The sequence below is a fragment of the Gossypium arboreum genome, chromosome 11 (assembly GCF_025698485.1).
Source record: "Gossypium arboreum isolate Shixiya-1 chromosome 11, ASM2569848v2, whole genome shotgun sequence".
Taxonomy (NCBI): domain Eukaryota; kingdom Viridiplantae; phylum Streptophyta; class Magnoliopsida; order Malvales; family Malvaceae; genus Gossypium; species Gossypium arboreum.
The window spans coordinates 128035972-128060267 of NC_069080.1; the positions used below are offsets into that span (position 1 = coordinate 128035972).

The window sequence follows — 24296 nt, forward strand, 5'->3', positions numbered from 1 at the left end:
GATTTATTTGTATATACTAATATTCTTCTTTATCCTCAGTTTATTTTTAATAAAAGATAAAAATTTATATAACGAAAGTAATGCAAATAATATTTAAAATAAATAATATTTTATGAAAATTATTTATTAAAATACATTAAATAATTTTTACTTACCTCCAATTTGCAAATTAATTAGTAATTCAAGTACTCTGGAGTTATAAATTACTAAGCAATTATAAAAACATAATGTACAAAATCATCACATAATAGAGAAGATCATTGAATATAATAAAAGCAATGCTTTCTAAAAGGGATTCGATTTTACAACAAAATCAAAACTTTTCCAAACCTTAATAAAATATACAACCAGTTACTAATTTTATAAAAAATTATCTTTGAAGTTTGTCACAGTATCATTAAATATCACTGCTTAAACTCTAGTTCCTTGAAATAATTTAAATAAAATATATAAAAAATACAATAATAAATTGAAATAATAAAAGTAGGTATTATTGTAAGGAAATTGGATTTGAAAATGTAACAAGAAATAGGCTTAAAGAAAAACCAAAGTTTAGAATTTTTTTCCAAAACAAGAACTTAATTTTGATATCTAAAGTAATAAATATTTAATTAAAATCGTACTTTTTGATTCATCTAGGATGAGCATTTCGATCAAGTAGTCTTCTCCACTATCCTCAAGCCCATGTCTATTCTTTCTACAATTTTTGATACAGTCGTAAACCAACTAAATATCCGACTAAGGCAAGTGCACTTATCAACTAATAGTATAGTTACGGAAAACAAAGATATCGTTCCCACGAAGACAAAGAATGCAAATTAACTAAACTAATTAACCGGTAAAATTGAGTGATTGATTAAAACTAAAATTAACTAAACTAATTAATTACGAACGCAACAAAGAACAAATCAGGAAAATAATCGAATAAACAACCAATAAACGCAACAATACCCAGGAAAGAATTCACCTACACTTCATCTGTCACTATCTAAATTATGTAATTTTTTCACTTAGTATCTTGATTCGTAGAAATTCCTAAATTATGTTAATATCTCTCTTCAAGAATAAGAGCAACTGGCTCTAGGTTAATTAATTAAAATTTATTTCTAGTTAAAGCCCCTATTATTGCATTAACTCGGTCTATGGATTCACATATTAGATTTGATTCTAATCCAATAGATTTATGTTATCTTATTTCTAGGATTGCATGCAACTCCATTCAATTACGTTAGATCTACTCTTAAACAGGCCTATTCCTCCTTCGATTTAAGCACATCAAGCATGGGTCAATAGTCTAGAAATATTAAATCATTAATTAAGCATACATGATTGACAATAAGATTTAAGTATTTATTGCGTAAAATAAAAATAAAAAAAATAGAATTCATAATAGGGTTCATCCTAACTAGGTATTTAAAAAATTAGATTATACTTGCAAATAAAAACATTCAAAATACAGTATAATCACAAGAAACAAAAAAAAGTCGTAATAATCTCCAAAGAAATCAAAAGGGAATCTTCAATCTTGACTGAAATCTTCTTCACAATCGACTTCAATGATGCTTTTTGAGTTGTTTTCTTGAATATTCTATGACGGTCTCATAATACCAAAAAAACCTAAAAATAGCGTTTTCTCATAGTTTTAGAGTACAAATTGCGAAATCGACACGGTCTGTCACATGACCATGTGGTAGCCTGTGTGGCTCACACGACTGTGTGTCTAGGCTGTGTGGAATGGTTTAGCCCATGTGGTTCCTGTAACTCACTTTGATTTTTTGGTTTTCTCTCGTTTTTTCTCATTTTGCTCCCAAATGTTCTTCTAAGTATAAAAAATAATTTTAAAGTATTAGACATATAATATTTACCATTAGTATCGAATAATCACCCAAAAATGTATTAATAATGAGGCTAAAACAGCTACTTTTACCACCTATTCAAATGTATAAGAATAATGACCCAAAATCTCTTTATATAGGTAGATTTAGAGAAAATTCAACTAGGATTAGAATTAATCATATTAATAAAATATTATCTAGATAAATATTAAATTAAATCTATTATATCATATTAATATTAAGTTAATAAAATGCAATCTAGATAAATTTTAATTTAATATAAATATCTCAAAATACTATCTAAATAAATATTAAATTTAATATTAATTTTCTTAAAACAATATTATATTTGAAAAAGATAATTTGAAATCAAGTTACCTAATATAGAGTCTAAGAGTCTAGTTTGTCCATTGCTCTACCGCCGAAGAATTATAGTCGCCAACCACCCGCTGATTGTTAGATCGCTGCTGCAAAAAATCACTAAGATTTTCTAAATTAATTTTTTAAGAAAATTCTTTAATCAAATTCTTTACTCCAACAATTCTCGCGACCACCTAATTTAATTTTATAGAATTTTCTTCTGATTCAAATGCAGTTCGATCAAGCTTTTGTTGAGCTAGCGGAGGGATTTATTGAACATATACAATTAGGCTCGAGTAATTGCAATTATGTCCAAAAACATCATTCTGACAGTTCGCAATTTTCTTAATCATAGAGTAAGTCCACAAGAAGTATCATGATTGAAAACTCTTTATTGTATACTCTTTATGAAAATAATTCATCGAACTATTTTTTTTTAATGAGCTCGTCATATGTCTGATACCCACATATGATATCCTTGATTAATATGATCACAATTTAAGTTAAATTCATTCACTCAACACAATCATATTTTATTTTATTGTCACAATTTTATCTTCTTAATAATTAATATGATCACAATTTAAAAGATCATATTTCATTTTGGATGCAATTTTGAGTGCAAAAGTCTCAATCATGTATTCATCGTAAGCTAAATAACAACTAAAATTCTATAAAGATCCAATCTTTTGTTTTTCTCAACCATTCCTTGTAGAAAGTTTAAACAAAGAATAAATTTGGTCCAAACTCAGTTACAGATCTACTTTCTGAAAGTTCAACCATCCCAGGATATCATTAATATTTATGAATTTGGTCAAATTACACACTCTTTTTTTCCTCTCAATCATTGCTATATATAATAGAAAATTACTTAAAATCTTTACATAATTTGGAACACTACAAATTTGAGAATAATTAAAACAAAAACAAAAAAAAAACCAATCTCATGTGAACAACAATAGAATCCACAACATATATAGAAATTACAAGACAATTTCAGATCTCCAATTTTACAATACAAAAATCTCACACCATGTACATGATACCACTTAGTACTGTAACAACTTTTTAAAATATATTTGGCCTGATGAAGAGCAGCAGCAAAACAGAAAATAGGCAATGGCTTCTATACCTAAAGAGAAAAGGTTAAAAAAACTGTCAATATGATATGAAGTAGTTGAAGAATCTTGAAATAAATGACAATGTCAGTTAATTTCAGTCTTCCAAAATGCATCTATTGACCATCACGAACTTGCTTAACACCCTGTTGAAAATATTTTTTAGCACTTTTAGTTCAAATGACAAATCCTGTGAGAATATGAGACATTGTCAAAAACAGAGGATATGAACCGAAACTAGGATCTTATCTAAAGTATTATCTGCTGCTTGAGAAAGAATCTAAACATGCAAAATAGTTGTGGATTTTTATATATAAACAAAAGGGTTAAGTATTTCATAAAATAAAGATTATGAATTACCTGGCATTAATCATAACTACTGGAATATGATAGTAGGAACATGTAGGACTTTGCAAAAATCTTCTCCCCCTTCCTTCACTCTATCTTCGATTGTGTTTGGCATCCATCTAATCTTCAGTTCTTGGAGGGTTGCAATGAACCTGAGTCCATCTGGAAGTTTTTTTAGCTGTTCGCATGCTTGTATCTTCAATCGCTGAAGAGAAGGCATGGCTCCTTCACCCACCTTCCACTCCTTCAGATTATTATGCATTATAAGGTTTAGAGACTCGAGTTTGGGAAAACATTGTGCAGAGCACAACATTTCCTCTCCTATGAAAGCCTCTTCATGTAAGTCAAGCATCCTTAAGTTAAGGTAGTTTCTCAACTATTGGCATTGGATCTTTCTCAAGCTTGCAGCTTCTCAACTTTATGTAAGCAATATTTGAAGACAAGTAGTGGTACTCTGGTAACCTTCTTATCTCCACATCTATGCTCTACTTAGAAATGTTTTCGCAACTCAAAAGGAGGTGCGCCAAATGTTTTGGATCTATTCTTCCATCATCATTTATAATAGAAAAGGAATGAAGATATTTACTTTGGATGATAGGTGGATTCTTGTCCAACTCCTCCATATTAAAATCTTCCATATTGAAGGGCCCTCGAATCTCCAACTCTCTAAGGTTTGTCATGTTGATAAGATCCTTTACATAACAATTCTTGGTGTTGAAGTTGACAAGTGTTTGGAGGTCTTTCAATGTACCCAGCTTCAACTTTGTTTTACGACTACATTCCTCGGGGAGATATAGATGCCTTAGTTGCTGCATCCTCCATCACACGTTAGGTACATGAATATAGTCTGAACAATCGCTTTCGATTCTTATATCCAATGTTTGCAAGCACCTTAAGTTGCCTAGAGATGATGGCAACTTTGAACTCCAGAAGTGAAGACCTCTTAATCTCAAGGATCTTAAATGGATGAGTTTACCAATGTAACGCCCCAATTTTCGGGAATCCTGTGAATGTTGGCATAGGTTTAATTATGTTAGTGGGCCTCTAGAAAGCCCAAACTTAAGATAGAACCTGACAATTTTAGTTAATTTTTGTTCTATAAGAAAAAGGGGGTGAAATTATGAAATAGGACCTATGTGAAAATGTTTGAAAATGCTATAGGCTAAATTGAAGTGGCCAAATAAATAGGAGTGCAAAATAGGAGGATTTGCATGACAAACCTCCCATTTTACATGTAGTGGCTGGCCATCATGTTGTTGTAGACAAAATGTGCACTTCATATCCATAATTTATGGTACAAATTGACACAAATTGATAATGGGTTAGGTAAATGTTCCATGATAATGGGTTAGGTAAATGTTTCATGATAATGGGTTAGGTAAATGTTCCATGATAATGGGTTAGGTAAATGTTCCATGATGGGAATTTCATATCTTTTGTATTAAAGAATTAAATGGATGAAATATGAAGTTTTATTAAAAGAAAAAAGGGTGAAAAGAACAAAGTTTTGTCCATCTTTGTTCATCATAGCTGAAAGTTAGAGAAGAGAAAGGAGAGGAGAAAGCTCTTGAGTATTCAGTCATTAGGAGGAGGAAAATTGAAGGTAAGTTCTTGGTACCTTGCTTCTATTTTGAGGTTCATGAGTTCTTCTTGATTCTACCTTAACTCTTGAAGTATATTTTGATTTTTAGTTGTGTTGTGAGCATTTAGTCATGAATTAAAATGAAGGAAATGGTTGTTGTTTCATGTTCTTTTGATGAAAAATGGAAGATAGGTGAAGTTGAGCCAAACAAATGAGCATGCATGTGCCTTAGATGCTAAGGGGAAAAATCGGCTAACATGTTGTGCTTTAAAATGATCAAATGGAGATTTTACTTAAGTAAAATCATAGATATGTGATGATTGATTGGTGATATACATGTTTAAATAACAAGCATGCAAGTTAGGTGTGAAAGAGTGATTTGGTAATAAATCTGCTTGGGACAGCAGTAGTAACGTGACTTTGGAAAATCACCATAAATTGTGGGAGATGAGTTAGAAGCTGCATAAATTATGTAATTAAAGCTTAATGAGTCTAGTTTCAAATGGAATAAACAAGAACATATTTTGAATTCTGTACAATGAGAAATTTGATTCATAATGAAGAGTGGTCAGATTAGTCAAACAGTGAAACATGGGAAACTTTAAGAAAAATCTGGTATTGATTGGCCATACCAAAAATTCTGAAAATTTTATGGATAAAAGATATATGAGTCTATTTTCAGGGAAAATTAACGGCACTTGATTTGGAGTTTCGTAGCTCCAGTTATAAATGATTTAGTGACTGTTGCTCAGGAAGACAGCTTGTAGTGAAATTATGATTATGTGGTAAACATTGACAAAAATTTGTTAATGAGTTGCTTATTGTTTTCTTATAAGCTTACTATGATCTGTAGGTGTGGTTGGCCGAATATCGTAAGGGGTTAATACGTAGTTTGTATTTGAATAGTTAGATTAACGTGTTAGTAATCCAATTGTAAGCGGTTCGTGTGTGGATCTCGTCAGCATATCGTCGCAAACAGGTGTGTAACTGACACCCTCTCATCAACTAGATTGGCAAAAGCCAAAAAGCCGAAATGCCGAAAAGTCGGTATTTTGGGAATTTATGATGTCTTGAATGCTCGTAAGATAGTTGGGTTTGTATATTTGGTAATCTAAAGTAATAAACTGCAGACGCGCGATTTCGTACATTTTGATAATTTGGGCTTAATGGGCCAAAGATCGATTCATGGGTAGAGGTGATCATGGGCCGGGCCGGGTTCGGGCCGGGCCGAGCCCAAATAAAATTTTAGGCCCGCCTACTAGGCCCGGGCCCTGCCCAGCCCGACCAAATATGGGCCTAAAATTTTGCCCAAGCCCTGACCAAAATAAAATTACTAAGCAGAGCAGACTGGCTATGCTTACCGACCTATATTAATTTTTTCTTATTTCATTAAATAAAAAATTTAAAAATATAATAAATCAAATATATTTAAAAACATAAAATAAATATTAAAACAAATAAAAATAATACTAAAACAATTCTTAAAACAATACACAAATTAACAATATAATAAAAATAGTTATATTAAAATTTAAAATAATTAAAATAAAAATAAAAAATATATTAATATATAATTAGTAGGGCCCGCCAAAAACTCTTACGAGGCTCGCCCGCTTTTTAAACAGGCCTCGTTTTTGCCCAAGCCCATTTTTCGACCTATATTTTACCCAAACCCTCCCATTTTTCGGGCAGGCCTTGGTAGGCCGTACCAACCCATGATCGGCTCCATTCATGGGCCAGCAGCCCAATTCGGTAAGTATCTTGTGATAAGTGTTTTGATAGTACGTAAATAGTTAGGATATGCATGAAAACCCTAAAAGCAGCTAAATTACTGAAATACCTTTAAAAGTAAAAAAAATTACTGTTATACCCCTAGGTGCAAAATTACCGTTATACCCCTAGGGTTAATTTTGACTGAAAAGCATGACGATCTGATTCTGTATGATGTATGCTATGATTATATATCTATTGCATGGGGACATGGGTTATATTATGGAGGAAGCATTCTGGTGGCTATGCCACAAATATCTGATCTGGTGGCTCTGCCACAAATATCTGATCTGGTGGCTCTGCCACATATATCTGTTCTGGTGGCTCTGCCACGATTATCTGTATCTGGTGACTCTGTCACATTATACATTCAGCGACCATGCTGCAAATTCGTGGTGTGTAGCGGTTGGGTGGGTCGAGTTGTCTCCCCACATGGTGTAAGGTTGGTATGGGGGTGTATACGGTTGGATATGGTTGGGTTTCTGCATAAACATGTAATATCTGTTACGTTACATTATGGGCCTATGGGCTTTATTCTCAATTACATTGCGGGCTAAGGCCAACTTATTCTATTTACGTGGTTTGAGCTGATATAGGCTATGGTTGGGTTAATTCACACACTGAGTTTCCCCAAACTCACCCCTTTTATTTTCATCCACGCAGGTAATCCCCAACCATAGTGGGCTTGGAGCTGTAAGGGAATTCGGAGTGGCCACCCGTTCTGAAAGTTTGATTTTCTTCTGGTGAACTGAACATTCTTTTATTTACGTTTGAAGTTTTGGGTTTTTAAATGTAATAAGGCCGCTTAATTATTTTTGATGGTTTTAATATGTATTACTAAGATAGCTATTACTTATTTTAACTGTTGAAATTGGATAGCTTTAGGGCGCGTTTTCAAAAACAACAATTGATTTCAAAATAATACGACAACAAGCAAAGCTTCCGTAATGAAAGTATTTTCCAAAATTAATCACTTTTCCTAAAAATGACTTAATCAAAAATCGGTTTCCTAGAAATATCCATGACGTTAAGGTGTGGCAATGGCGGTATGCATGTCTAGGATTGGATCCAAAGGAGCTTGGTATTAGCAAATCCGATGGACTCACCACCTCTTTTCGGTTTCCTACCGGTGCATGACTTCCATTCACTTCAACCCTTAATGAACTAATCTTTTGAACATCAAGTACGATTTTCTGGACTTAGAATGGAAAAAAAAATTTTAACGTTTTTGATGTGGCATGCCGGATCCGGCCATAACTTCTGGGTCGGGTTTGGGGTGCTACATTTAATGGTATCAGAGCCCAGTTACAACAACTTGGCTGTGGAATGGGTTTACAAAATTTAGATCTTCGAAAACAAAAATTTTATAAAGATTGCGAAAAATGCGGTTTTCAAAATTTAGATCTTTAGAAGGTGGCATTCCGAATCTCCGGCTCAAGCCTGTAAGTATTACTCTGAGCTCTTCTGAATATTTTTCTGAATTATCTATCTGTACTGAAACCCTACTAGGATACTCTAGATAGGATTATTCTGAAACCATAGGAAAATCTGATAAGAGACTGAAACTGTAGCTAGACTTCGATTCTGCGAAAACAAACTCTAAACTACTGTCTGATTCATAAAACATCTGTAATAAACACTGGAATATTAATTGCTGCATAAAAATTCGTAATCAAGATAATACGATATGAGTAAAAGAGGCCGTGGATGTGGCCGAGGAAGGGCTCGAGCGGTATCTTCGTCTTCGGGACATATGCCGGCGGCAGATTCACCGGTACCATCAGCAACAGAAGTGGAGTCTCATGATCGTGGTGCCAGGGATGACTCTCTGTCGTAGGCAATACTTCGTGTTCTGGAAAGGGTTACCGGGGCAAGTACGGGCAATGGAGTTTGGGGATCTATTTCTGAATGACTTCGTGCTAACAGAGCAGAGATCTTTAAGGGTGTGTCTGGTATAGCCCCGAATGTGGCGGAGTATTGGTTGGAGGCCACAAAACGGATTATGGACAACTTGGACTGCTCTAAGGAGATTGTGAGTGGGGTATCTGTACTAAGTCCTTTGGGTCACTCGGTTAGGGTAGACAAACTGTATAGGGATGTACCCTTAGAAACTCAAGGTAGGATTTTCCCTGGAGAGCTGATGGAGTTACCGTTCAGAGAGTTTGATCTCATTTTGGGAATGGACTGGCTTGTTAAGCATAAGGCGACTCTGGATTGTGCTGCTAAACGAATGGTGTTAAGGACCACAAAGGATGAGGAGGTTATGGTGATAGGTGAGCCAAGGGATTATTTGTCCAATATGGTGTCGGCATTAAGAGCCGAAAAGTGGATTCAGAAAGGTTGTGAGGCCTATTTGGCACTTGTAAGTCAATCAGAGGAGGAGGGACTGACAGTGGATAAGGTTAGGACCGTAAAAGAGTTCCAAAATGTTTTTTCGAAGGAGCTTCCAAGATTGCCTCCGAACTGAAAAGTTGAGTTTAGAATAGACTTGTTGCCTGGAACGGCGCCCGTGTCCATCGCACCGTATAGGATGGCACCGAAGGAGTTAGTAGAGTTAAAGGCTCAAATTCAAGAGTTGTTGGATAAGGACTTCATTAGGTCAAGCGTGTCTCCATGGGGAGCACCGGTTCTATTCGTGAAAAAGAAGGATGGTACGATGCGGATGTGTATTGATTATCGCCAGTTGAACAAAATGACGATTGAAAATAAGTATCCACTGCCAAGGATTAACGATTTGTTCGACCAGCTTAGAGGAGCTTCTTTATTTTCCAAGATCGACTTTCGATCTAGATATCATCAGTTAAGGGTCAAGGAGGTAGATATCCATAAGACGGCATTCAGGACTCGGAATGGTCATTACGAGTTTTTGGTTATGCCATTTGGACTGACGAACGCTCCTGCAGCATTTATGGATCTAATGAATAGTGTGTTCCAACCATTTTTTATCAGTTCGTAGTTGTCTTTATTAACGATATCCTGGTATATTCTAAAACTGAAGCGAAACATGATGAGCATCTCTGTATAGTGCTGTAAGTATTAAGGGAGAAGGAACTCTTTGCGATGTTTAGCAAGTGTGAATTTTGGTTGAGGGAGGTAACTTTCTTAGGACATGTGGTCTCTGCTGAGGAGATTAAGGTGGACCCTCGGAAAATTGAAGTGATTTTGGAATGGAAGCCGCCTAGGTCAATGTCGAAAATACGGAGTTTCCTAGGACTGGCAGGATACTACAGAAGGTTTGTGGAAGGTTTTTCTGTAATGGCAGCACCACTGACAAAACTCATAAGGAAAGGAGTACCGTTTGTATGGATTGAGAAGCAGCAGGAAGCTTTTGAGAAGTTGAAGAAAGTTCATTGAGCACTGTGTTAATTTAGTCGAGTCAGGAATGATTTTATCTTGTGAACGATGGCGCATCACACGTGGGTTTGGGCTGCGTGTTAATGCAAGAGGGTAAGGTGGTTGCATATGCATCACGATAGCTTAAACCTTATGAGGGAAACTATTTGGCTCATGATTTAGAGTTGGCGGCGATGATATTTGCACTTAAGATTTGGAGACATTACTTATGCGGAGAAAGGTGTATTATATACACCGACCATAAGAGTCTTAAGTATTTGTTGACTCAAGAAGAGTGAACCTTAGGCAAAGGAGATGGATTGAGTTGCTTAAGGATTATGACTGCTCGATCGAGTATCACCCAAGCAAGGCTAATGTGGTAGCCGATGCTCTAAGTCGTAGAGTCAGATCGATCTCGAGAGCAATGTTTGCTCGTCGAGTCTGTATGATGATGGAAGTATGTTGGTGAGTTGCAAGTGAGGCCAACTTTGGTGGATCAGATTAAGGAAAAATAGTTGAACGATGAGTCTTTGGTCGCTCGTTTTCAACAAGTTAAGGAAGGGAAACTTACGAGTTTGGGAGCGAAGAGAGATGCAATGCAACAATACCCTCATCTGTTTGGATTAGGTAAATTTCGAGGACGAAATTTCTTTAAGGAGGGTAGAGTTGTAACGCCCAATTTTCGGAATCTCGTGAATGTTGGCATAGGTTTAATTATGTTAGTGGGCCTCTAGAAAGCCCAATCTTAAGATAGAACCCGACAATTTTAGTTAATTTTTGTTCCATAAGAAAAAAGGGGGTGAAATTATGAAATAGGACCTATGTGAAAATGTTTGAAAATGCTATAGGCTAAATTGAAGTGGCCAAATAAATAGGAGTGCAAAATAGGAGGATTTGCATGACAAACCTCCCATTTTACATGTAGTGGCTGGCCATCATGTTGTTGTAGACAAAATGTGCACTTCATATCCATAATTTATGGTACAAATTGACACAAATTGATAATGGGTTAGGTAAATGTTCCATGATAATGGGTTAGGTAAATGTTTCATGATAATGGGTTAGGTAAATGTTCCATGATAATGAGTTAGGTAAATGTTCCATGATGGGAATTTCATATCTTTTGTATTAAAGAATTAAATGGATGAAATATGAAGTTTTATTAAAAGAAAAAGGGGTGAAAAGAACAAAGTTTTGTCCATCTTTGTTCATCATAGCTGAAAGTTAGAGAAGAGAAAGGAGAGGAGAAAGCTCTTGAGTATTCGGTCATTAGGAGGAGGAAAATTGAAGGTAAGTTCTTGGTACCTTACTTCTATTTTGAGGTTCATGAGTTCTTCTTGATTCTACCTTAACTCTTGAAGTATATTTTGATTTTTAGTTGTGTTGTGAGCATTTAGTCATGAATTAAAATGAAGGAAATGGTTGTTGTTTCATGTTCTTTTGATGAAAAATGGAAGATGGGTGAAGTTGAGCCAAACAAATGAGCATGCATGTGCCTTAGATGCTAAGGGGAAAAATCGGCTAACATGTTGTGCTTTAAAATGATGAAATGGAAATTATACTTAAGTAAAATCATAGATATGTGATGATTGATTGGTGATATACATGTTTAAATAACAAGCATGCAAGTTAGGTGTGAAAGAGTGATTTGGTAATAAATCTGCTTGGGATAGCAGCAGTAACGTGACTTTGGAAAATCACCATAAATTGTGGGAGATGAGTTAGAAGCTGAATAAATTATGTAATTAAAGCTTAATAAGTCTAGTTTCAAATGGAATAAACGAGAACATATTTTGAATTTTGTACAATGAGAAATTTGATTCGTAATGAAGAGTAGTCAGATTAGTCAAACAGTGAAACATGGGAAACTTTAAGAAAAATCTGGTATTGATTGGCCATACCAAAAATTCTGAAAATTTTATGGATAAAAGATATATGAGTCTATTTTCAGGGAAAATTAACGGCACTTGATTTGGAGTTTTTTAGCTCCAGTTATAAATGATTTAGTGACTATTGCTCAAGAAGACAGCTTGCAGTGAAATTATGATTATGTGGTAAACATTGACAAAAATTTGTTAATGAGTTGCTTATTGTTTTCTTATAAGCTTACTATGATCTGTAGGTGTGGTTGGCCGAATATCGTAAGGGGTTAATACGTAGTTTATATTTGAATAGTTAGATTAACGTGTTAGCAATCCAATTGTAGGCGGCTCGTGTGTGGATCTCGTCAGCATATCGTCGCAAACAGGTGTGTAACTGACACCCTCTCATAGACTAGATTGGCAAAAGCCAAAAAGCCGAAATGCCGAAAAGTCTGTATTTTGGGAATTTGCGAGTGTGCGAATGCTCGTAAGATAGTTGGGTTTGTATATTTGGCAATCTAAAGTAATAAACTGCAGTACGCGCGATTTCGTACATTTTGATAATTTGGGCTTAATGGGCCAAAGATCGATTCATGGGCCAACGGGCCCAATTCGGTAAGTATGCGCAGTAAGTGTTCTGATAGTACGTAAATAGTTAGGATATGCATGAAAACCCTAAAAGCAGCTAAATTACTGATATACCCCTAGGGTTAATTTTGACTGAAAAGCATGACGATCTGATTCTGTATGATGTATGCCATGATTATATATCTGTTGCATGGGGACATGGGTTATATTATGGAGGAAGCGTTCTGGTGGCTATGCCACAAATATCTGATCTGGTGGCTCTGCCACAAATATCTGATCTGGTGGCTCTACCACATATATCTGTTCTGGTGGCTCTGCCACGATTATCTGTATCTGGTGACTCTGTCACATTATTTGTTCTAGCAGCCATGCTGCAAATTCTGTGGTGTGTAGCGGTTGGGTGGGTCGAGTTGTCTCCCCACACGGTGTAAGGTTGGTATGGGGGTGTATACGGTTGGATATGGTTGGGTTTACGCATAAACATGTAATATCATTACGCTACATTATGGGCCTATGGGCTTTATTCGAATTATGTTCGGGCTAAGGCCAACTTATTCTATTTACGTGGTTTGAGTGATATAAGCTATGGTTGGGTTAATTTACACATGAGTTTCCCAAACTCACCCTTTTATTTTCATCCACGCAGTAATCCCCAACCATAGTGGGCTTGGAGCTGTGAGGGAATTCGAAGTGGCCACCCGTTCTGAAAGTTTGATTTTCTTCTGGTGAACTGAACATCCTTTTATTTACGTTTGAAGTTTTGGGTTTTTAAATGTAATAAGGCCGCTTAATTATTTTTGATGGTTTTAATATGTATTACTAAGATAGCTATTACTTATTTTAACTGTTGAAATTGGATAGCTTTAGGGCGCGTTTTCAAAAACAACAATTGATTTCAAAATAATACGATAACAAGCAAAGCTTCCGCAATGAAAGTATTTTCCAAAATTAATCACTTTTCCTAAAAATGACTTAATCAAAATCGGTTTCCTAGAAATATCCATGACATTAAGGTGTGGCAATGGCGTATGCATGTCTAGGATTGGATCCGAAGGAGCTTGGTATAAGCGATCCGATGGACTCACCACCTCTTTTCCGGTTTCCTACGGTGCACGACTTCCATTCACTTCAACCCTTAATGAATTAATCTTTTGAACATCAAGTACGATTTTCTGGACTTAGAATGGAAATTTTTTTTTAATGTTTTTGATGTGGTATGCCGGATCCAGCCATAACTTCTGGGCCGGGTTTGGGGTGCTACAACCAATGCCATTGGGTAACTTCCATCCTGCGTCTCCTCTACTTTCATAATCTAAGACTCTTAAGAAAATTAAAATTATTGAACATATATTTCCAATTCCCCCTAAATTTAGTATATAACACAGTAACACCTAAAAGTCCCACAAACCAAACAAGTGGATTGAAAAGTTCATCATCGTGGATGTCGAAGTACCTTTCCATTGTCAATGGCACAACCTTCTCCAGTTTCTCCTCTGGTAAAAACTCATCGAAGAACAAAAGTGATCGCAGACGTGGACTTTTAATGCATTGTAAGGGAATAAATTAGTGTACAGAAACTCTACGAACCCTCCCAATTGTGGATAACTGGCAGGCATTTGACTGATCAGCAATATAGAAGAATTTTTCTTGTTTTGCCTTTGACAAGCAAACATCTCTCATTAGATCATGCATCTGAAAACTTCTTATCTTAATGTCTCTTTCTCGTACTTGAATCATACATCTTTTTGCAAGCTCCATTAAATAACCTTCAGCCACATCTTCCGCTATTTGCCCTTCATCTCCTTCTTCTTGCTTTGATGAAACAATACCTTCGGCAACCCATAACTGAATCAATCTATCCGCAAGTATCTCATAATCTTCTGGAAAGTGACTTAAATAAAGAAAACACAGTCTTAAATAGGGAGGGAAATCATCATAACTTAATGCTAGCACATCCTCAGGTCCTTGAGCTTTACCGCTCTTCAAGTATAATTTCACATTTGCAAATACTTTTTGCCATTCAAGTAATGAATTATTCTTCGTAGCCAAAATTCCTCCCAACACAATAATGGCTAATGGAAGCCCTGCACAACGTTTAACCATGTCTTTCCCTAACTCTTCCATGTTTGCATCGACTTTATAGTCTGTATAATACCGAAACATGGTTGAAAAAAAAAAAAAAAGAACCAGTCATAATTTCAAAACCAAATTATAGTTTAATAATTAACCACAACATGGACATCTTTCCTTGATTTAGATTGTTCACAAGCCTTATGGAATCAAGCCACTATTTGCAAGGGTGTAATTAAGTCAGTCAAACTTGAATAATAGTAAGTTGGAGTTAAAGCTTGACTCAAAATTCAAGGTTTAATATTTAGCTTAAACCCAATCTAATTAACACATTAATTTCTAAACTCAAGTTTAAGCTTATTCGCATTTATGCTCGAGCTCATTTGTACTTAAGTTATTTCTAGATAATAAGAATAAAAATATAATTTCTTAATATAAAAATATGTTAGAAAAAAGTTTTATTAAACTAGTAAGAATTGAGTATTACAATACTTAAATTAAGTTCAATAAATAACTTTAGTTGCTTGAATTCGATTATTGAATAAAATTTAAACCTTTTCGGATCTAACATAATTTTTAATATTTTCTATGTTCAATCTAGACAAATAATCTTTAAATACTAACAAAAAGAGATGGAACGCGTAGAAATAATATAAAGTGATATGAATACACGAATATAAAATTTATATAACGTTTCCTCTTTCCCAATCTATATCTTCCCATTCCTTTATTCCCATTTTTATTGAAAAATATTTTTCTATTTTGTTCACAAATTACATTTTTATCATCAATTACAAATTATCAGGTCGCATCCGCATCCAAAAGAAATTGTTTAAGGTTTTTTATTAATGATTAAATGCTGAAATTTGTTGGAGTGCATTTATTTCTTAAATGGAATATGCTTTTTTCATAATTTATAGACTAACGGAAAATAAGCTCATTTTCCTCTAAATTGATTTATCCTTTTGAAAACGTAAATCATTTTAATGAAAAGAGTTTTTTATGAATAATTTTATTTTTATATAAAATTTAACTTAAATAAAGCCTAATATTATTATATTATTAATATTTTTTATTTTAATTTTAAAATATTTAAAAATACTTAAAAATTAATAAAAATATTATAATGTTTAGTTATATATATTTATTAATATAATTAAAATATTTTTATAAACTATTTAATAATCAAATTTATTTTAATAATAAATTTTAAACAATATTCTTAATATATTATTAAAAATATTTATTTTAATATTTTAATAATAAATATATTACAATTTATAAATATTTATATAATATTTATATTCCAATTTATATAATAATAAATTATATTACAATTTATAATTATTATATAATAAAAATTTTACACTATATAATAAAAATTTTATAATATAAAATATGAGTATTTTAATTATATAAATATGAATATTTATTTAAATAATTTTGACTTTATTTATCCTTTTCAACTTTGACGTGTCACTGTCTACTATCATATATATAATATATGCAATTTAAATTAAATTTTAATTAGACATTATTTATTATTATGTTTATATATAATATATAGGCCAAAAAAAGTTTATATATGATATCAAGGATGAATATTTGGTACTTTGGAAGTGTTTTTTTTACTCCACAAGTAATCTGAAAAAATTGTCATGCGTCTTTTTGTTAATATATATTTTTTAATATTTTATTGTACTGTTATAGGGCACTTATTAACCCTAACCCTACTTGTGCGGTTTAAAACTCCACTTATAATGAACCAAATATTTTCTCATCATATTAATTATTATAAAATATGATTTATTGTCATGAGGAGATATTGTAAATATATTTATGTTATGTTTGTTTCACTAGTAAAAACTTTTAAAAATAATAATAGAAAAATTTGTCAAACAACAAAAAGTATTTTAAGCAGAATTATCCAAACACAAAAAAAAAATAGTAATTTAAAAAAAAAATTAGTCAATTTTCCATTAGAGCTGTTCATGGGTCGGGCCAGGCCTGACCTGAAAAATGGGCCCAAAATTTTATCTAAGTCCGGCTCAGATAAAAATGCTAAAACTTGAGCCCAGCCCTCCCATATTAATTTTTTATTTTAAAATATATATAATAAATCAAAATACTAAAAACATTAAAATAAATATTTCTCAACAAATTAAAAATAAATTTTAAAAAATGTATACTTAAATAACACGAAGATGCAACTTAACAAGTAAATGCCTCTAAAATAATAAAAATATTAACAATAAAACAAGTTTTATACAATATCCAAACATTAACAACAAAATAATAACAAAACAATAGTAAAATGGTAGCAAAATAGGGAGAAAATAATAAAAAATAATATTAAAAAACAAAAAAAAACTTTTTTTTTGTCCTTTAGTGAATTCGGGTCGGGCCGAACCTAGGCCAAAAATGTCTTACCTGAGGCCTAGCCTATTTCTTAAACAGACTTTATTTTTTTGTCTAAAATCTCTGACATTTCGGGCAAGTCTTTAGGCTATGCCAGGTGGCCCGACCCATGAACAAGTCTATTTTGCATCTAGTTATCAACTCTTCATGCATAAAACATTTTTCTATATATATAAAAAAAATTGTTAAGAACATATATATTATGTTGAGAATTTTATTTTAATTCATATTTTGAAATTATTATTGAAACAATAAACTAATTTCAAGTCCAAAATTTTAAAATAAAAGTTAATAATTATTGTGTCATGTGCATATAATGATAATCTAATTCACAATAATTAACGAACAAAACAAAAATTATTACCTGAAGAATCACGGTAAGGAAATGCCTTCTTTTGAAACAAGTTCCAGCTATCTTCTTCATTTAAGCACTTCAATTCAAGCAAGTAGCCTTTTCTGCCTGCGTGTGAAGCTACCTCTTTATTACGAGAAGTGAGCAATATCTTGCTTCTCATGTCGCCCACCATCGGGAACGCAGCTTTTAAGCTATCCCAAGCTTCAACGCTCCAAATATCATCAAGAATCACCAGGCATCTCTTTTCCTTTAACAAGTTGAACGACTTGGCTGTTAGCTCTTGATCACTAAGCTTGCTAACCTCTTTATTTGATGAAACAAGGCCTGCCAAAATGTCTCCCCAGACTTTCCTTCTTTGGCATTGCTGAGAAACATAGACCCAAGCCATGTGATCGAAACAAGCTCGAACCCGGTCATGATTGTAAACCTTTTTAGCTAGCGTGGTCTTACCCAGACCACCCATCCCACATATCGACGCAAGTTGGTGGTTCGAGCTTTCATCATTAATGAGAAGAACAGAGACTAGCTTCTCAATTTCATTCTTCAATCCAACGATGTTATCTTCGACGATGTGAGGATACGACCGCCTTAACTCACGCCTTGCTTGAGAAGAACTTGATGCTTCTTCTCCTCCCCTTAACCCTTTCACGCCATATGTCTGCAATTGTCGAGTCAAGTTGGAGATTCTAGCTTTGATCTTCTCTATCTCCGACTTGGTTTTGCAAAGTTCCCATCCCTCGTTGAGGATGCAAGCAGATCTTTTGATGGTATTGGATAAACCACCTTTCCTTCTGGACCCAATCTTCAGAGCCAATGCTTCAACGACATCCTCAGCATTGATTTCGGAAACCCAGAGGCGTATTGTTCCGCTCTCGCCTTGTCTTGAATCAGCATCTTCTAGAAGCTTTGCATGAATTTCAGCTCCTCCTGCAAACTGTCAACTTGATCCTCCACGCCCCATAGGGATATTGCTTCTTTAGTTAGCAGCGTCCCAATCGTTGTGACGGCAGAAGACACAGCGGACCAAGCCATTTTTTCCTCTGATCGATGTTTGAGTGACCAATGAAATTCTAGTATTTTTTCTTTTTGGAGTCCAATGATTGTAGCATGGATTTGATTAAAAAGTTTTAAAGTAATCCGAATAAGTAAATGATGGAATCCAAGTTTTCTTCTTTGAATTACAATACTTTATTATCAAGAAAAGAAATTGTTTTTCTACAGAATCCACTTTTTAATCAGCCTTTTGATTCATAGTTTAATTTAAAAAAAAAAAAAAGAATCAACAAGGTAAGAACATAGTGTTTCAAGTAAGAAATTTTAAATAAAATCCGAATAATTAATTGATGGATTAATCCAAGTCTTTATTATCAAATTAAGCAAAGATATTGTTTTCCCAAAGAATCTACTTTTATCAACAACATATGTTATTCTTTATCAATTCATAAGAGAAGGGAAAAGTATCTGGTTTAAATCAACTAATTGATACCATTCCCCTTTGTAAAAGAAAATATAAATCGAGGTAATTAGCCTCTACTTATAAACCAAGTAAATTAGGTAACTTGGTTGATTATCTTCATCGATCAGGTTTTTCTTTTTGAGCTAATTTTGCAATAAAAAGAACCAACAAGATTCAAGATAGTGCTTCGAAACTGAAAGGAAAAATAAATTTAAGTAAAAGCTTAGAAAATGTCGGAATTTATACAAAATTTATGTATAAGGAAATTGGACGTGATAACCCATTCATATTCAACCTATAATTGCCTAGTCAATTTTTTTTTTTTAAATCATGCATAAGGCTACTAACCTATTATGAAAAAGAAATAAATCAAATTTATGTTAGTAGTTGACTCGGTCTTATCTGTATTAAAAACAAATTTTAATAATTAATAAGTACTGGGTGTAGTGTTAATACATTTTATATCTTTAAATACAAAATTCAAGTTTAAACTTGAGCAACTATTATAAAATAAAAAGACAGAGAATAAAGATTCAAGAGAATAGGAGAGCAAAAGAGAGGGCGTATTTTATTGATAAATGGGATTATTTCTAATGCTTGTCCAAAGTCTCTATTTATAGGCATAAGAAGTATAAATGAAGTAGAGATCTAATTCTAATGACTATTATAATTTAAAGTATATCAAAACTTATCTAGATCTTGATGGACATCCACTTAACAAAATATTCATAACACTCCCCCTAGGATGTCAATGCGTAGATAATGTGTCTCATTAAAACCTTACTAAGATAAAAATCCTGTGGGAAAAATTTTTTAGTAAAGGAAAAAGATTACACATATCTATAATACGCATAATACGCCGACTTATTAAAAATTTTAAAAAATCCAATGAGACAAAACCTCAGTTAAAGGAAAAAGAGTACGCATATCTATAATACTCATAATATGTTGCCTCATTAAAAAATTTACCAAGAAAACCCAATGAGACAAAACCTCAGTTAAGGGAAAAAGAGTACGCATATCTATAATACACATAATATGTTGCCTCATTAAAAACCTTACCAGGAAAACTCAATGAGACAAAACCTCAATTAAGAGAAAAAGAGTACAGCGTATTTACTCCCCTTCATGAAAACATCACATAATATGTCATATTCTACATATTCAATTTTGAATACTAGCTTTTCAGATGACTATTTGATTGTATTGTTAAGGAAAAATTTTGAGGAAATATGTTTTGATCTCTTCAGGAGTTTCAACCATAATCATAGCAAATTTTAATCATGATTCTTCTATAAAAATATAAATAGGTATTTTGGATCATCTTAGAATCCTCCTTCAACTACTATTCACTCAGTCAAATTTACCACATATGTTCAAATCATTTCAATTCAATAAATGAACAATTTTCCGAGATTTCAGTATGTTTCTAGCATTCTAAATCCTTCAAAGATTTTAATATAAACTTCACTATATAGTTATTCATAAAAGGTTGTAACAACCATTAGACACAAATTAAATCTTTTATGAACTATCTATTTAATAATATATCTAAAAGTTATTGCATCCACCACAAAAGAATATCATATCTTGTCATAACCAATGCCAAGACTTAGCAAAAACTTCATATTTTATTTCGTTTTCGCAAAACTACTTCATTTGTACCCTCACTGGCTTTATACCTTTAGATATTCAGACTACTAGTCCAAAAACTCCATAAATTTAATTGTACTTGAGTTGCGTCTTTCTATTTTAAACAATCTATTAAATATCTATATTTCTCAATAGATTTATTCAAGATCTGCCTTTTATTTCATTACTTCAACAATAATATTGCATGCAAAACCATCGTCGACCACTTTTATTATCATTTCCACATTTTCTTGAATTGACATAACTTATCGAGATATCTTATTTTCACTATTTTAATCTTTAGTTTCAGGTACCTAAATCTCTTCTAGAGTTTCAGTTATTTGTTATGTCTTGAACCTCTTCTGAAGCACCCGCCTCCACTACATAACCATCTAGAAGAATTATTTTCTTCTATGAGAATTTTCATATTTGAAACTTGTAATGAGTCATCGTTGTTGAACTTCTGGTTCAAATTACTCTCCCCCTAACTCATTACAAGTTATTATTTCTCTCCCCTTAATGTCGAGAAAATTATCCAATCAAAATAGTAATCACAAATCATGTCATAACTGAATATCCAATACATTTAAAACATATAATAATATAAGGAGACTCGTAATTAATATATATTCTCAACTTTATTTGAGTAATCACTCATATTTTGTTGTGGTGTAGCAATTGGAACATATACTTACATAAAAAAAAAATCAAAGATGAGAAATATTTAGCTCTTGACCAAAAATCAATTGTAATAGGGAGTATTTATAACTTATTGGCTTGATGTGTACAACACATAAATCAACATAATCTCATGGTGAAATAAGAAGTTTAGTTCTCATAAGTAATGGTTTAGATATTAATCAAATGCATTTAATCAATAATTTCTCTAAACCATTATGCTCATAAATAACAAGCTTTTACGAAAGTTTTTCAAATTCAATCAATAAAGACTGAGATATAAACTCATTAGCTTTAGCAATACGAATTGTCTTAATTGTAGAATCTGAACTAATTATTTAAATAAGCAATCTTGCAAATGACGAGTTGCAAGTTAATAATATATATGTGATTATTTTATAGATGCATCTACCAGGAATTATATATTATCAAAATCATTCACATGATAGATGAATGAGCTCATGTTCATTTCAAAAATGCAATACATTAAATCTCAACTTTAGCTAGTGAGTTTCTAATAAGTAATTTTCATTGAGAACAAGCAACAAATGAGAATTCTTTAAATTAAAGAATCTTCTGGTTGTTTAATAAATGCCCATATGAATTCTCAATTAATTTCGCATCGTATATGATCTAGGATGGTCTAATTGATTACGTCAAGTAGTAAATGTATTTGTATCGGTAAACTTCTGGTTTACTTTAACATGCATTTAAATTTTACTAATAATGTCAATATAATTTGTGACAAATTGATAATTTTACTGTTATTTCTTTTACTTTGTATCCACATATATAAGTACTATTGTGACATTTACTACTAGATATGTCTAAATCAATGTGAAGTTTATAATGCCACTAAGTCAACAAAATAAATATAATTTTCAAACAATTATATGCAATATTCGCTTTAAGGAATATGCCAAAATCTTAAATACCCAAAAACAAAAATTTATTCTGAATACTGTAAATACTCACAGTTTTAAAAAAAAACAACTTGCAACTTTAAGTACATCCAAACATAACGAGCTTTAGATAGAATTACCATATTTTATTGCTCTTAAGTAGATCTTTCACAATCAAATATTTTGCTTTCAATCTCTTAGTAGGGATGATGACAAAAGAAAATCACAAAGATAGTCACAATCATTTCAATTTAATAACAAGAGTAATCAATAACTCAATCCTCCCTCTCTTTTTTATCCTTTCAAAATAAATATTTATAGTAATAGCGATTCATATGAAATATAATATTTTCTTCATTCACAATCTCAATATGATATCCATTATAATGAATATCTTTTAAAACTAATGCATTAATCATCACAAATTTTGTGATATATTAGCTCTTCGGAACTTTCAACTAATTTTGTACTATTAAATATTGGAATAATATTTGTTTGTTTCAATACAAAATAAGATAAATATTTTCTATCTATAATGATAGAATTCATTACTACATTCTCATATCTTTCGTCAAAGAATATTAACAGAAACAAAATATTTGGGCGTACACCACATATGTGGCCAATAATCTTTCATATCACATTGATAACATAAGTTATCTTGAAAACTCTCAATGTTCTCTTATTTATTACTATGTTCCCACTTTTAGTGGTCCATGATTATATCTCTTATTTTCTTTATGTTTGCATTCACTTAAGGGAATGCAACAAATCTAGTAGGACAAACTTCTAAACCTCTCCATTGATTCTTTATTTCATAATCACCATCGCAAACATATGTCGATTTCTAATCAAAATCTATCTCTTAATGTTGTCATAATTAGTCTCCAATTATAATAAATATGATATAATAAATAAATCATAGTAAAATTTACCTGAAGATCTTTAACATCACCGTCATCACTTACGTAAGGATTATATAAATTTCTTTGCACAATGATTACCCATAGTGTGCAAGCCCCAATTGAACATTGAAATAGTAGTAGCTCTAGAAGGCAATTGACAACAGCTTGAGCAGCAAATTTGGAGTGACTGTATTATAAAATAAAAGAGAATCGTGCTAATACCGTGTTATAAAATAAATATACAGAGAATAAAAAAACAAAGAGAATAGAAAAGTAAAAGAGAGAGCATATTTTATTGATCAATGGGATTCTTTACAATGTTTCCCCTAAGTCTCTATTTATAAGCATAAAAAGTATAAATGAAATAAAAATCTACTTCTAATTACTCTTATAATTTAAAGTATATCAAAACTTATCTAGATCTCGATGGATATCCACTTAATAAAATATTCATAACAGAAACAATATTGTTAGTGTTGGAAGTTTTAAGTATTTTAAATAATTACACAATCCCACATCCTTAAAAGAAATCTCTCAAGATTATGTTTATATAGCATTGTTTTACGTTAAACTTATAATAGCCAAAATAAAAAGATGGACATGTATCTGTCACATGTCACGCAAAGGAGTCCGCAACAAATGTGCACATTTCAAAAATTTCTTATTCCTTTGGGATTATTTGGCCCAATAGGATTGGCTCATTCCTTGAAAGAGACTCAAGGCTTACCTATTTGGATTCTCATTCGGCTGGACAAGATTAACCCATCTACATGGATCATCTTAGTATAAGAATATGTTTAAATCTTTTAGAACTCTCTTATTATAGATGGGAACTAATCTCAACCATTGATTAGAACTTCTCCCTTCATTTGTATTAATCCCATCCTTGAGTTAAAATAATATTTTTGAGAGTATTTACTCAAATATTTGATGTGTTATTCCTTTCTTGTGGTTTTCTGTTCAAATTCAAGTCATTTTGTCTTTTCAAATTGCTTCCGTTTTATTTCGATGCCTTAGAGAAATTCTTTTATGAATTCTCATTTTTAAGAGTAAGACTAACTTATATGAAATTGAAGTAAAGAAA

General features: G+C 32.4%; 1 long non-coding RNA gene and 1 pseudogene across 1 annotated transcript; one reads left to right on the forward strand and one right to left on the reverse strand.

The window, feature by feature from the left end:
• Nucleotides 1-2956: 2956 nt before the first annotated feature.
• Nucleotides 2957-18742, reverse strand: LOC108473221 (probable disease resistance protein At1g58602; annotated as a pseudogene).
• LOC128283574 (uncharacterized) lies at nucleotides 5117-7825 on the forward strand. Its single transcript, XR_008273951.1, has 3 exons — nucleotides 5117-5264; nucleotides 6097-6222; nucleotides 7677-7825. It is a non-coding gene; the product is annotated as an uncharacterized LOC128283574 (long non-coding RNA).
• Nucleotides 18743-24296: the final 5554 nt, after the last annotated feature.